The 14,697-nt window shown below is 45.2% G+C and overlaps 1 protein-coding gene and 1 pseudogene across 1 annotated transcript in view; one reads left to right on the top strand and one right to left on the bottom strand.

Annotated features, from left to right (window-relative positions):
* The window catches only part of LOC126188720 (clavesin-1-like), a 177,915-nt gene that overhangs the window by 66,660 nt on the left and 96,558 nt on the right, over positions 1 to 14,697 (bottom strand). The window lies entirely within an intron of this gene.
* Positions 4,252 to 4,369, top strand: LOC126189190 (5S ribosomal RNA; annotated as a pseudogene).

Here is a 14,697-nt window from a genome sequence, read left to right as displayed (position 1 = left end):
TAGAGCAACATTTGAGGACCACGCAGCGTAGCCGCGCGGTCTTTGGCGATTAGTCACGGTCCGTGCGGCTCCCCCCGTCGGAGGTTCGAGTTCCCCCTCAGGCATGGGTGTGTGTGTGTAGTCCTTAGCGTAAGTTAGTTTAAGTTACATTAATTAGTGCGTAAGCTTATGGACCGGTGAATTCAGCAGTTTGGTCCCACATGACCTTACCACAAACTCAAAAGTTCCATCGTTTGAGAGAGCTATTCTAAAATAATCCGTTAGTACTCGGTCTACAACTTTGCTTCCGCCGTTTTCTCTTGTAGTTTAGGCCTTTATTGTGAAAAACGCACAAAAAAATTATGATTCCTAGTATTGCCATCGCTGGCCACTACGTTCTCCCATCTTTCGGATAGCACACGAATCCCGAGACGGAAGAACTGGGCATCTTTTGTGGGGATCCATGAATTTATTCAATTTTGCACTTGTTCATTTCATCGGAAGTGCTTGTCAGCCAGACTCTATGCCAATGATCGAAAAAAGTGGTAGTCAGAGAAAGCAACGTAATAAGAATACGGGGTGAGGGATAGCACTTCTCATTTCAACGTTTCCATGTATATTTTGATGGGTTTTACGACATGGGGTCGAGCACTGACCTGCTGCAAAATTTCGTGTCTATCGCTGTATTGTGCCGTTTGTGTGCTGTGCTCTAACGCATCAATTGCGTGACAAGTAAGCATTCTGTCTGGTCACCTGTACCCACTCATGTCCATTGTGCATTCCTAGGGACTTGAGCAATTCCAGAAGGACAATACGACACCCCACACGTCCAGCATTGCTACAGTGTGACTCCAGGAACACTCTTTTGAGGTTAAAAACTTCCGCTGGTTATCATTCTCCCTAGAAATGAACATAATTGAGCTTACCTGGGATGCTTTGCAAAGTACTATTCAAAAGAGATCTCCCCTCCCCTCCTCTCGTACTCTTTACGGATTTATGGAGAGCCGTCCAGGATTCATGGTGTCAGTTCCCTCCACCACTACTTCAGAAATTAGTCGAGTCCATGCTGTGTCCTCTTACGGCATTTCTGCGTGCTCGCGGGGTCTGTGCATGATATTAGGCAGGCGTACCAGTTTCTTTGGCTCTTCAGTGTGCTAGTCATTACCGTTAGCTCAGCCGCCATAACTCCAGGAGTAACATAGAATTGCATATTCGAAACTTTGGAAGGGTGGAACCTCTCCCCAGGTTATCGCCTCGGTGGCGGACACACGTTGAACACACCATGAACTAAATCATCAGAGGTTTATACTTTCTGGTCAGGGCATTACTCCAGACGCAGCCGTTTGTATAAACCCTCCCGGTCTAAAACCATCATGTAGCAACCGTGATATATTTTTAGTAGGATAAACAGTAAAGGCTGCGAAAACAGGATAAGCTCGATTGACGTGTTTCGCCTTTTTTCGGGCAGCTTCAGAAATCGTTACTCCCTACTGCAGCCGTTTGTGCTGTGGTATCGATGTAGTATAGGCATGTAATAGTAATTTCCTACTCCACCTGCTTCTAAAGTCCAACTGAATGTTGCAGGGAGTCTCTCGGATGGCAGGCGCAAATGTGAAGGGTTACGACGTACTTGGTGCGCGGTACAGCGATCCCACTTTTGGATAATCTGGTGTGTTTGACCTAAACATTTACGACATGTATGCCTGCCCTCACTTTCCCATGCAGTCCAGCATCAGACCGCTGTTACATGCGAATTACCCACCAATCTTAACACTGAATTATTCGACCAACCAACCAGATGAACACCTTCAATCAGGCTCCTTTGAAACTCCGTCAGGTGCTCAAAACGCTGTCTAAGACGAGTGCGTGGCATCTCCGTATCCTTCACAGTGATCACCAATCATACGAAGTCATTTGAAAAAATTCTGGAACATTCGTAATTTCGCGCCAATGGTGCGTTGGAGCGAAACGCGATTGGCATCCCGGCGTATTCCTGCGTTTAACGTGTGACTGCCGGAAAGTTCATTGTTGTGTGTCTCTCTGTTCAGTGCTGTACTGAGTAGAACGTTGTGTCTCACTGTTTGCGAATTTCGAGATCGCACAGTCAGAGCAGCAACGCGTCTGCATTAAATTTTGCGTGAGAATCAAGAAAACCTTTACAGAGACAAACCGAATGATGCAGAAAGCCTATGGTGATGGGTGCTTCGGCCGTACTCGGTGTTACAAAATGGTTCAGACGGCTTAAAAATCGCCGGACGGAAGTAAAAGATGTCCGTCATTCAGGACGCCCTTCCACGTCTACCGACGACGCTCATGTCAGGAACGTCAACGAAATAGTGCGTGCGAATCTAAGACCGACTGTCCGAGAGATTGCAGAAGAACGTAACATTTCAGTTGGATAATGTCATGAAGTCCTGACACAGCATCTCTGAACGCATCGTGTTGCCTCCAAGTTCGTCCCGCGGCTCATGACTCAACACCAGAAAGACCTACAGCTCGCAATCTGTGAATAACTTTTGAATCGCGCGAATGAGAACGAGATGTTCCTTAAAAGAATCATAGCTGGTGATGAGACGTAGGCCTACGGTTATGATGTTGAGACCAAGGTTGAATCTTCATAATGGAGCGGGAAAGGGTGCCCGAGACCAAAGGAAGCCTGTCAGATCAGGTTAAATGTCAAAGCCATGCTTACAGTCTTCTTTGACTTTGAATAACTAGTTCATTTTAAATTTGTGCCACAGGGATAACCTGTTAATGGATGGTACTATCGGGACCTGTTGCGAAGCCTGCGAGAAAAAACGATATCACTGTGCCGCCCCATGCTCTGTACTCTCCAGACCTGGACCTGCGGACTTTTTTGAATTTCCGAAGTTGAAAACCCCATTTCAAGGACGAAGATTTGCAACGATAAACGAAACAAAATTCGCAGGCGGCACTTCGCGCGATCCAGCAAGAGACGTACCAAGACTGCTTCCGGAAGTGGAAACGGCATTGCGAGTGGTGTATTATTTGTGGAGGAGACTATTTCGAAAAAGACCGTGCACAATAAGCGAAAGGTAAGCGCAGAAAAATTTTGTGGACAATGTTCTGGAATTGTTTGAACATACCTCCTATGACACAGTTCTCACCCTTTACATTACTAGGTCTGGTAAGAACGCGAAACACCAACAACAACATTGCGCTCTGACGGCCGTTCTGTAACTCTATTCATTTATATCATTTATATCCACTAATGATGTGAAGGTGTGTGAAGCGGAATTCACATCCGACTACGCTTTCTGGGTGCTTCACTTTTTTTGTCAGCCAGTGTAGAGGTTGAACAATTTCATTTTAGGGCGCCACGGGCAAGTAGCCTGCAGTTGTTTTTAGCTTCTGTCTTGAGCAGTTGGTGGCAGTAGATGCATGTTTCTCAGAGCGACTAATAGCGATTTATTGCTATGTTTCCTTCTGGAAGAAAAAGAAGACAATGACTCTGCTCCAACAGTTACATAACGGAATAGATGAACGCATCACATATCGAAGACAACGTTCAATGTAGGTTTCTTTACGATACATTTCATCGTTAATTATTAAAAGTTTCTAGGTTTAAGTAGTTCTACGTCTCAGGGGCTGATGACCTCAGATCTTAAGTCCCATAGTGCTTAGAGCCATTTAAACCATCTTAAGTGATTAAGGTTAAATATTGCCCTGTTTAACTATATCCTAGATCTGATCAAAAAAAGTTCTCAGGAATTGCTCATCAAATAGATGTTTCCCTCTAGTAACACCTTAAGGAAAATTAACCGTAATATTGAGGTACCAGAATACAAAACAGTTTTAAGAGGGCACAGTATTTTGAACATTTATTTTGCAACGAAGTTCATACAAAAATGAACTGAAAATTGTTGCCCTGCGAGGTTGTGCATGAGCAGTTAAGTTCAAGAGCATGGCTGTGAGTTAGATACAGAACTGGTGGCAGTAAGGCTGTGTCCGTATTAATAGTTGGGTGTGCTGATCGTACTCGTTGAAAACTCTGAAGAAGTTCGTTAAGATTGAAAACCATCCGCCATGACATCATATTCTCTATTTTTTCCACATAGGGTGAATACATTATTATTAATACCTGATCTCTGGACAAATTCTTTTCAAACTCTCTTTCATGTTTCCATCTTTACACACGGGAGTGGCTACGTCAAAGGTACATGGAAAAATCGACGTTGACCATGTCCTGGCGGCCTGCAACCAGTGCTCAGTGGCCAGCAACTGGGAAATTCTTTCTTCATTCGCCCCGTAGGCAACGGTCTTGCCGCAGTGGATACACCGGTTCCCGTTAGATCACCGAAGTTAAGCACTGTCGGTCGTGGCCTGTACTTGGATGGGTGACTATCCGGGCCGCCATGCGGTGTTGCCATTTTTCGGGGTGCACTCAGCCTCCAATTCAGGAGGTACTCGACCAAATAGTAGCGGCTCCGGTCAAAGAAAACCATCGTAGCGGCCTTGAGAGCGGTGTGCTGACCACACGACCCTCCTACTCACATCCTTAGTGAGGATGACACGGCTGTCGGATGGTACCGATGGGCCACTTGTGGCCTGAAGACGGAGTGACTGCATCGCCCCGTACTTCTCGTTGGGTGGATGTTCTGTAGTAATTGTCTCTGTGGAATGTACGTGACCTCAATGGTGTGTGTAGCAGAGTGGTGTTTGTGTTGTATGTCGATGTTGAGAAGGGAGATGTTGTGAAACCTTGTGCTAGCACACAGCCTAGTCTACTCGAGTGACACCAAGGGGGCCGCCGGGGACACCGCCAGTCCAGAACGTTGACGCAATATCTGATGTTAGTGATGTTTACTTCATCACCTTTCCACCTTCTTTTGGCCTAAAATTTCTTCCAACATCAGTATTCGAACTGGGCTTCGAAGGCGAGTTACGCCTGCGTCAAATTGACAAGTTCTTAGTTGCAAAGTGCAGCAGGTCACATATGGTAAAATCAAGCACAGAGCCATTAAAACGTCTATCAGTTCTCAGTACTCAGTGCTTGATTGTGCAATATGAGGCGTGATACGCCCTTTGACGATATTTTCTGATTTGAAAATGACTGCAATCACAATCGAAACCGGTCATGTTATTTCAGCAACTCGATTCTTGACAAAGTGTACAATAAAAATGTAAATGTCGAAAGACACGGGATTTCTCTGTCGGAAAGGCTGAATTTGCTCCAAACGCAACGATCCTTTTTGTTGCGTATGTGTGAGAGTTGTGTCGTGTGCTGATTTGTAGAGTGTAGGCGAATGTAATGGACCCGTGCATCGTGTCATGCTATTTTTGTGCTGATGATGAGAGAAGAGGGAGAACGAAACCCGGTGCGGTCATCTAGAGTGTGTGAGAGTTGTGTCGTGTGCTGATTTGTAGAGTGTAGGCGAATGTAATGGAGCCGTGCATCGTGTCATGCTATTTTTGTGCTGATGATGAGAGAAGAGGGAGAACGAAACCCGGTGCGGCCATCTAGAGTTTCTCCTGTCAAATTGCACGAATGGAGGCCGCCGTTATTAATGTCCCGATCAGACAGACGAAATCAACGCTGTCACGTGACCTTATTTCATAACTGTGGGAAGGTCTGAAATTAATCCATGCTATTGGTACAAAGACGTGATAAGAACTTTACGATATCACACTCCTTCCGTTGCAGTAAAAATTTCAGCTATCATCGTGATTCGAGTCAGCGCCAATTGCGTTCCTATCTCGGCTATTGATCACGAAGATGTAATGGAAATGACGACACTTGTTCACTCAGAATGTTGAAACAAATAGTTTGGTTTATGTTAATGGCTGTCTGAATGCGTGGGTACAGGTCGAGGTATACAAAACAGCACAGAGCTCCGGCCTCAGCTTCTTCCTTAATATATTGCACTCAGTCTTGCATATTTGAGAAGAGGTGACATTGCGACTTTTCGGACCACATAACAAAGCAACAGGCAGGTACTGCACAGTTTCTGTGTTCCTTAGTCGACTAACTTTGAGCATTTTTGTGTGCCTAGTGGACTATGGTCGTTTGCGAAGCATCTGATTCCGAATGTTTATTGCATGTTGTTACCTACGCAAATGTTTAGCTCGTCCAGGACCTGTCTGAGGACGATCTAAAAGGCCAAACGCTAGTTGAATACGAACTGTGAAATATATATTACTGTGGAACATCAGTGTTATTTATTTTAGTTTTTGGGACTATTTGTTGATTAAATTATATATATATATATATATATATATATATATATATATATATATATATATATAATCAACAAATAGTCCCACAAACTAAAATGTCATAAACAAGCGTTGGTTTTTGTTCTCTTTAAAGAGAATAGTTAACTGAAATTTATGGAGGATATTAGCTAACACGTGACTTCATTCATGCGTAACGGTATCAGGAATTTTGGTAATCACTGAAGTGGAGATTGTTGCAAATCGATAAATACTTCATGGCGTCCTGCGTGACCGCTACGGTCGCAGGTTCGAATCCTGCCTCGGGCATGGATGTGTGTCATGTCCTTAGGTTAGTTACGTTTAAGTAGTTCTAAGTTCTAGGGGACTGATGACCTTAGATGTTAAGTCCCATAGTGCTCAGAGCCATTTGAACCATTTGAACTATGGCGTCCGGGAAGTAAGATTTGCTGTTGAGTCGTGTCATGAAGCAGGTGTCGTCCATCGCGTGCGTCACATATTGATTATTCTTTTGTTGCAGAATATGCGGCATTTACGTGACAGCTGTATGCGAGTCATGACTGGTCACAGCAAGATGAAAAATGATCGAAACAGCAAACGGTCGTGAGATCATTGCCACGTTTTCAACGTTATGCGGTAACAAGGTGCAATAACTGTCCCGGGAAACCCGCAGTAAAATACCGTGTCGTGTTTTCCAACGGGGATTTACTGTCTCGCGATAATTCCCGACCGCAACACGAGGATGAGAAACGATTTGGCCACGACTCTTCTTACACTTTGACCTGTTTCCAACCGAGAGTAACCTGTGTCCATATCTAAGTTTAGCTCTTACTTGATAGCTCTCTCATAATGACCAAGTAAAAGTAACACGCATTGCGGCTTAAAGTAAAATTATTAAGTTTTGAAAATATTATAGAGTAATAGTGGGTTCGAAACATTAGAGCAAATGCTGAAAACTGTGTAATTTAGACTGACTCGCCTGTTCAGTAACTCCTGATTTCCAGAGGTGCTATCTCAGTAACAGAAGATGCAGCGTAGTGACAAGTACTTTTCTATCTCTTATTCAGTCACGTTCATATTCCGGTTAATTTGGAAGAATTGCGATAAGTTCCTATGGGACCAAACTGCTGAAGTCATCGGTCACTAGGCTTGCACATTACTTGATCTAACTTAAACGAAATTATGCTCAGGCCAACACACACACACTCATGCCCGAGGGAGGACTAGAACCTCCGACGGCGGGAGCAGCACGAACCGTGGCAAGGCGCCTAAGACCGTGCGGCTACGCCGAGCGGCTCCGTTTAACTAACGTGAAAAATACATGCTGAAAGCAGTAATGATGATAGCAGTAGTTATTAATCACAGATATACTCTCACACGTCTTATAAATTAGTGATTTCACTCCTATATCACTTTTTGCTTCTAGCCTCTCCAATCATAACTATAAAACTAATGTCTTGTGCAGGCTGTGAAGTGGTGGGCTGCTATGCCACGAACGCAAGAGGTATGTGAACGTAATAAATAATACCACTTCATGGTGCGACATAGCACTTCCCTTTTACACTGAAGCGCCAAATAAGCTGGTACAGGCATGCGTAATCAAATAGAGAGATACGAAACCAGGCAGAATACAACGATGCGGTCAGCAACGCTTATATAAGAAAACAACGGTCTGGCGCAGTTGTTAGGTCGGTTACTGCTGTTACAATGGAACGTTATCAAGATTTTAGTGAGTTTGAACGTCGTGTTATAGTCGGAGCACGAGCGATAGGACACAGCATCTCCGAGGTAGGGATGAAGTGAGGATTTTCCCGTACGACCATTTCACGAGTGTACCGTGAATATCAGGAATCCGGTAAAACATCAAATCTCCGATCGCTGCGGCCGGAAAAAGGCGACGACTGAAGAGAATCGCTCAGCGGGACACAATATTAGGCAATCACCAAATATCAGCGTGCGAACCATTCCACGAAACATCATCGATATGGGCTCTCGGAGCTAAAGACTCACTCTTGTATCGTTGATGACTACACGACACAAAGCGTTAAGCTTCTGCTGGTTCCATCAACACCGACATTGGGCTGTTGATGACTGGAAACATGTTGCTTGTTCGGACGAGTCTCGCTTCAAATTGTATCGAGCGGATGGACCTGTACGGGTATGGAGACAACTTCATGAATCCATGAACCCTGCATGTCAGCAGGGGACTGTCAAAGCAGGTGGAGGCTGTGTAATGGTGTGGGGCGCGTGCAGTTGGAGTGATATGGGACCCCTGATACGTCTAGGAACGATTCTCACATGTGACAAGTACGTAAGCATCCTGCCTGATCACCTGTATTCAGTTATGTCCACTATGCATTCCGACGAACGTGGGCAATTCCAGCAGGACAATGCGATACCCCACACGTCCAGAATTGACACCGAGTGACTCCAGGAACCACTTAAGCTGGCCATCGCACTCCCTAGACATGAACATTATTGCCTTGCAACGTGCTGTTCGGAAGAGTTCTCCATCCCGTCGTACTCTTATGGATTTATGGACAGCTCTGCAGGATTCATGGTGTCAGTACCCTCCAGTGCTACTTCACACATTAGTCGAGTCCTTGCCTAGACGTTTTGCGGCACTGCTGCGTGCTCCCGCGAGCCCTACACGATATTAGGCAGGTGTACCGGTTTCTTTGCCTCTTCAGTGTATTATGTAAATTGAAGGTGGAGGGGAGAGACGTGATAGAGGATGGAACGAACTATTGATTTCAGCTGGGTCGGTCCCCCTTTTTTTGCGGAATCAGTGAAAAATGTGTGCTGGATTGGGTTCGAAACCAAGATCTTCGTCTTACTAGGCAGTTCGTTAGCCACTGCGCGCCCCGGTCACAGTAGCCGTCGGCATTGCGTGAACTGTCACGCCATGCCACCCGGCGATCCATATTCCCACCGTGTCCTTCATGCTTGCTACGTTGAGATTCCCTCAGGAGGCCGACCATAATTGTGTACCCGCATCAAGCTGATGGTTCCATTACCCAACGAGACGAATGCGTGGTGTTTGTTTTTCTTTCGGACATGCCCACATTCATATAATCTTTCCTTTTAGTTTCATGATTTTGTGTAGAATTTTCGTCTATATTTATCGCCGCAATATCCACTATAATCTATTAGGCGTTCTCTTAAGCAGTTTTACCTCTATCGGAGTCTGGTTTTCAGTTGTCTTGAAATAAGTGAAAAGCTGGAGATACTAACGCTACTTGCCTTCTCCTGCTAAGCTGGACAGATGCAAAGAGACACGTTCTTATTTTTGTAACAGAGATTTGGTAATAATAATGGTGAGTCTGAAAATACGTTGACATGGACCCATTTAACAGTTTTGTATTTATGTTCAGAAAGGATAAAGAAATAGACTGCACCCAACAAAGTGAGGAACAGATTTCTTCCGCCAGCCTCAGTAGTAGTAGTAGTGGAAAAAAGTTTTATGGAAGCCTCCACGCTGCCTTAAATGAGAAAGCAAAAAGAATTCCTTTACGGAAGGGAGCTGCGGCGCATAGCAAGCCTGGGCTAGGACGAGAGTTTGTCTTTACGGAGCGCCAGCAGAAGTAACAGTGGAGTCTCCAGCTGGCAGATTCCTTTCTTACCCACAGGGAATCTGTTTCACTAGCTACTACTGACGTGGTGTAACACTGTCCGAGCACGTAGCTGAGGCTGAGAAAGTACTGTATTTTGTTGAGAATCATTGAAACAGAGCATATGCCTGGCTAAAACATTGTACGACCGTGTTCTGTATTAGGCTCGGTGGCAGTATGAGAGATCTCAACTCCAAAGGCTTGAAGTCAAGGAGTATTTGGGACACTTTTTTTCTTAATTCAACTTCGTTAATGATTATTATACGTGAAAAATGACAAGTTTCACCGTCTTTCGAAGTTCATGTTAAAATTTAGGTACTATAAATGAGTGAGTATTCATTGTTTGGGTGAAGAGAATATCATGCGGAATGGAACTATTTGGTTGTTTTCTATTGATATCATATTAGATATTAGTTTCTGTATGTCCGTCGCACAGCTAAAGATTCATTGATTGCCATTTCTGTTCTGAGAAAGTATAAGGCAGACAAAATAATCATAAAATGGACTCGCAAAACTGCGAGTACGGTACTACAGCATCTGTAGAAGTTACTGGAAACATGAGAAAATTTGAGCAGGGCCGGGACTAGAACCCAGATTTCCCGCTAGTCTCGAGCGATCGTCATAACAACTTCGGCTATCAGAACACTCTTCCAGGGCATATCCAAATCTCCAGATGGCCCAGTGTCTGCTTCCAAAAGTGTAGCACAGTAACGCCATTCCCACACAGGAAGTGTATTCACTTTTCCCATCATGTTTCGTTGGTTTTGGCATGAAACACATTAGTGAACTGTCTCCATTTCACAGTGTGTATATAGGTCAGTGCAATGATCTATTGGTCAAACATTCATTGAGCCAATCGTAAATGTTTGATTATGCTGTGGCTATTAGTTGACTGGGTGGCATAATATCAAATTTAAAATCGCAAAACTAGCGACAGGATAGGGATTATTACCGGTAGTCGTTGTTTGTTTCGGAGGAAGCCAAAGAGCCTGCATATGAGTAGCGAAGCCACTTCTTGTGATTCCACAGCGGCTAAATCAACGTATCTGATGGAGGAGATACTGACCTCCCCGAGTGTGGACGAAATCACGACACCGAGATTCCGAAATTTAATAAGGACTGAGTTGTCATGGACCATAAGCAATCAATTATCACTATCTAAAGCGGCTGACAAACCACCAACGTTGTTGTAGACATCGTACCCACGAAGCATGTTCTGGTACATAATGTGCATCCTACCTGCTCTCTTCAGTTTCTAGTGCAGCGTTCACAATTCGTGCCAGCAGATCTTCTTCTGTCTCTAAAGAAATCACGTATATTAAACTTTGCACACAATCGTACAAGACGTAATCCTTAGGAGTTAAATCCAGCGATCGCGACGGCCATGCGGTTGGATCACCTCGGCCTATCCTGTAATGCCGCTCATGGACGTTTCGATTGCTCGTCACGAACGAGCCGCTATGATTATCGTTATTATTGTTGCCCCTTTTCAAAGAAACTTGATTCGTTGTAGCGGCACAAGTGTTCGCGGAATATTTGAAACAAATAAGGAAATAACTACGGTCGAATTCAATACGGGCGGACGTCTAGACTACCGTCTCTTAGCCGACTGGTCTAATGGCGCTGCTAGACAGCTGCCGCTCTCGTATGTTATTCAGCAGCCTTGTTAGGTGACACAGTGGGCGTATGCTTCTAATGTTATGTGAATTGGCACAACGGGTAGTGAGAAACTTCAACGGTGAACCGAACGAGTGCATCACCATTTGAAGTGGCGTACCATAGTGGATACTGGGGAACATAGATTTTTGTCCGAAAAAGTAAATGACATCGGGAAAACCATTAGGCAGAAGTTACGACGTGTAGTAAAGACAGCACCAAACAGTATCACACTAGCAGACGTTTGCATCCGGATTGAGTTGCACATCCCCGTACGAATGAAATCCCGTGAAATAACTTGAGGAGCTTAAGACTCATTACAACCTGACTGAAGACACCAAATGCAAGAAAAACTTTTGGCTATATCTTACCACATAGCTTCACAATGCAATCATGAAAAGGAAATATAATGGGATTTCTATCACTTTTTAAAACATGTTGTTGTTGTTGTAGTCTTCAGTCCAGAGACTGGTTTGATGCAGCTCTCCACGCTACTCTATCCTGTGCAAGCTTCTTCATCACCCAGTACCGACTGGAGCCCACATCCTTCTTAATCTGTTTAGTGTATTCATCTCTTGGGCTCGCTCTACAATTTTTACCCTCCTTGCTGCCCTCCAATACTAAATTTCTGATCACTTGATGCCTCAGAATATACCCCACGAACCGGTCACTTCTTCTAGTCAAGGTGTGCCACAAATTTCTCTTCTCCCCAATTCTGTTCAATACCTCATTAGTTATGTGATCTACCCATTTAATCTTTAGCATTATTCTGTAGCACCACATTTCGAAAATTTATATTCTCTTTTTGTCCAAACTATTTATCGTCCGCGTTTCACTTCCATACATGGCTACACTCCATACAAATACTTTGAGAAAAGGCTTCCTGACACTTAAATCTATACTCGACGTTTACAAATTTCTCTTCTTCAGAAACTCTTTCCTTGCCATTGCCAGTCTACATTTAATATCCTCTCTACTTCGACCATCATCAGTTATTTTGCTCCCCATGCAGCAAAACTCATTTACTACTTTAAGTGTCTCATTTCCTAATCTAATTCCTCAGCATCACCCGACTTAATACGACTACATTCCATTATCCTCGTTTTGCTTTTGTTGATGTTCAACTTATATCATCTTTTCAAGACACTGCCCATTCCGTTCAACTGCTTTTCCAAGTCCTTTGATGTCTCTGACAGAATTACAATGTCATTGGCGAACCTCAAGGTTTTTATTTCTTCTCCATGGATTTTAGTTCCTACTCTGAATTTTTCTTTTGTTTCCCTTACTGCTTGCTCAATATACAGATTGAATAACATCGTGCATAGCCTATAACCCTGCCTCACTCCCTTCCCAACCACTGCTTCCATTTCATGCCCCTCTACTCTTATACACTCCTGGAAATGGAAAAAAGAACACATTGACACCGGTGTGTCAGACCCACCATACTTGCTCCGGACACTGCGAAAGGGCTGTACAAGCAATGATCACACGCACGGCACAGCGGACACACCAGGAACCGCGGTGTTGGCCGTCGAATGGCGCTAGCTGCGCAGCATTTGTGCACCGCCGCCGTCAGTGTCAGCCAGTTTGCCGTAGCATACGGAGCTCCATCGCAGTCTTTAACACTGGTAGCATGCCGCGACAGCGTGGACGTGAACCGTATGTGCAGTTGACGGACTTTGAGCGAGGGCGTATAGTGGGCATGCGGGAGGCCGGGTGGACGTACCGCCGAATTGCTCAACACGTGGGGCGTGAGGTCTCCACAGTACATCGATGTTGTCGCCAGTGGTCGGCGGAAGGTGCACGTGCCCGTCGACCTGGGACCGGACCGCAGCGACGCACGGATGCACGCCAAGACCGTAGGATCCTACGCAGTGCCGTAGGGGACCGCACCACCACTTCCCAGCAAATTAGGGACACTGTTGCTCCTGGGGTATCGGCGAGGACCATTCGCAACCGTCTCCATGAAGCTGGGCTACGGTCCCGCACACCGTTAGGCCGTCTTCCGCTCACGCCCCAACATCGTGCAGCCCGCCTCCAGTGGTGTCGCGACAGGCGTGAATGGAGGGAGGAATGGAAACGTGTCGTCTTCAGCGATGAGAGTCGCTTCTGCCTTGGTGTCAATGATGGTCGTATGCGTGTTTGGCGCCGTGCAGGTGAGTGCCACAATCAGGACTGCATACGACCGAGGCACACAGGGCCAACACCCGGCATCATGGTGTGGGGAGCGATCTCCTACACTGGCCGTACACCACTGGTGATCGTCGAGGGGACACTGAATAGTGCACGGTACATCCAAACCGTCATCGAACCCATCGTTCTACCATTCCTAGACCGGCAAGGGAACTTGCTGTTCCAACAGGACAATGCACGTCCGCATGTAACCCGTGCCACCCAACGTGCTCTAGAAGGTGTAAGTCAACTACCCTGGCCAGCAAGATCTCCGGATCTGTCCCCCATTGAGCATGTTTGGGACTGGATGAAGCGTCGTCTCACGCGGTCTGCACGTCCAGCACGAACGCTGGTCCAACTGAGGCGCCAGGTGGAAATGGCATGGCAAGCCGTTCCACAGGACTACATCCAGCATCTCTACGATCGTCTCCATGGGAGAATAGCAGCCTGCATTGCTGCGAAAGGTGGATATACACTGTACTAGTGCCGACATTGTGCATGCTCTGTTGCCTGTGTCTATGTGCCTGTGGTTCTGTCAGTGTGATCATGTGATGTATCTGACCCCAGGAATGTGTCAATAAAGTTTCCCCTTCCTGGGACAATGAATTCACGGTGTTGTTATTTCAATTTCCAGGAGTGTAATTGCCATCTGGTTTCTGTACAAATTGTAAATAGCCTTTCGCTCCCTGTATTTTATCTCTGCCACCTTCAGAATTTGAAAGAGAGTATTCCAGTCAACATTGTCGAAAGGTTTCTCCAAGTCTACGAATGCTATAAACGTAGGTTTGTCTTTCCTTAATCTTTCTTCTAAGATAAGTCGTAGTGTCAGTATTGCCTCACGTGTTGCATCATTTCTACGGAATCCGAACTGATCTTCCCCAAGATCGGCTTCTACCAGTTTTTCGATTCGTCTGTAAAGAATTCGTGTTAGTATTTTGCAGCCGTGACTTATTAAACTTATAGTCCGGTAATTTTCACATCTGTCAACACCTGCTTTCTTTGGGATTGGAAATATAATACTCTTCTTGAAGTCTGAGGGTATATCGCCTGTCTCATATATCTTGCTTACCAGATGGTAGAGTTT

The sequence above is a fragment of the Schistocerca cancellata genome, chromosome 5 (assembly GCF_023864275.1).
Source record: "Schistocerca cancellata isolate TAMUIC-IGC-003103 chromosome 5, iqSchCanc2.1, whole genome shotgun sequence".
Taxonomy (NCBI): domain Eukaryota; kingdom Metazoa; phylum Arthropoda; class Insecta; order Orthoptera; family Acrididae; genus Schistocerca; species Schistocerca cancellata.
This window is presented reverse-complemented; position numbering and strand designations above follow the sequence as displayed.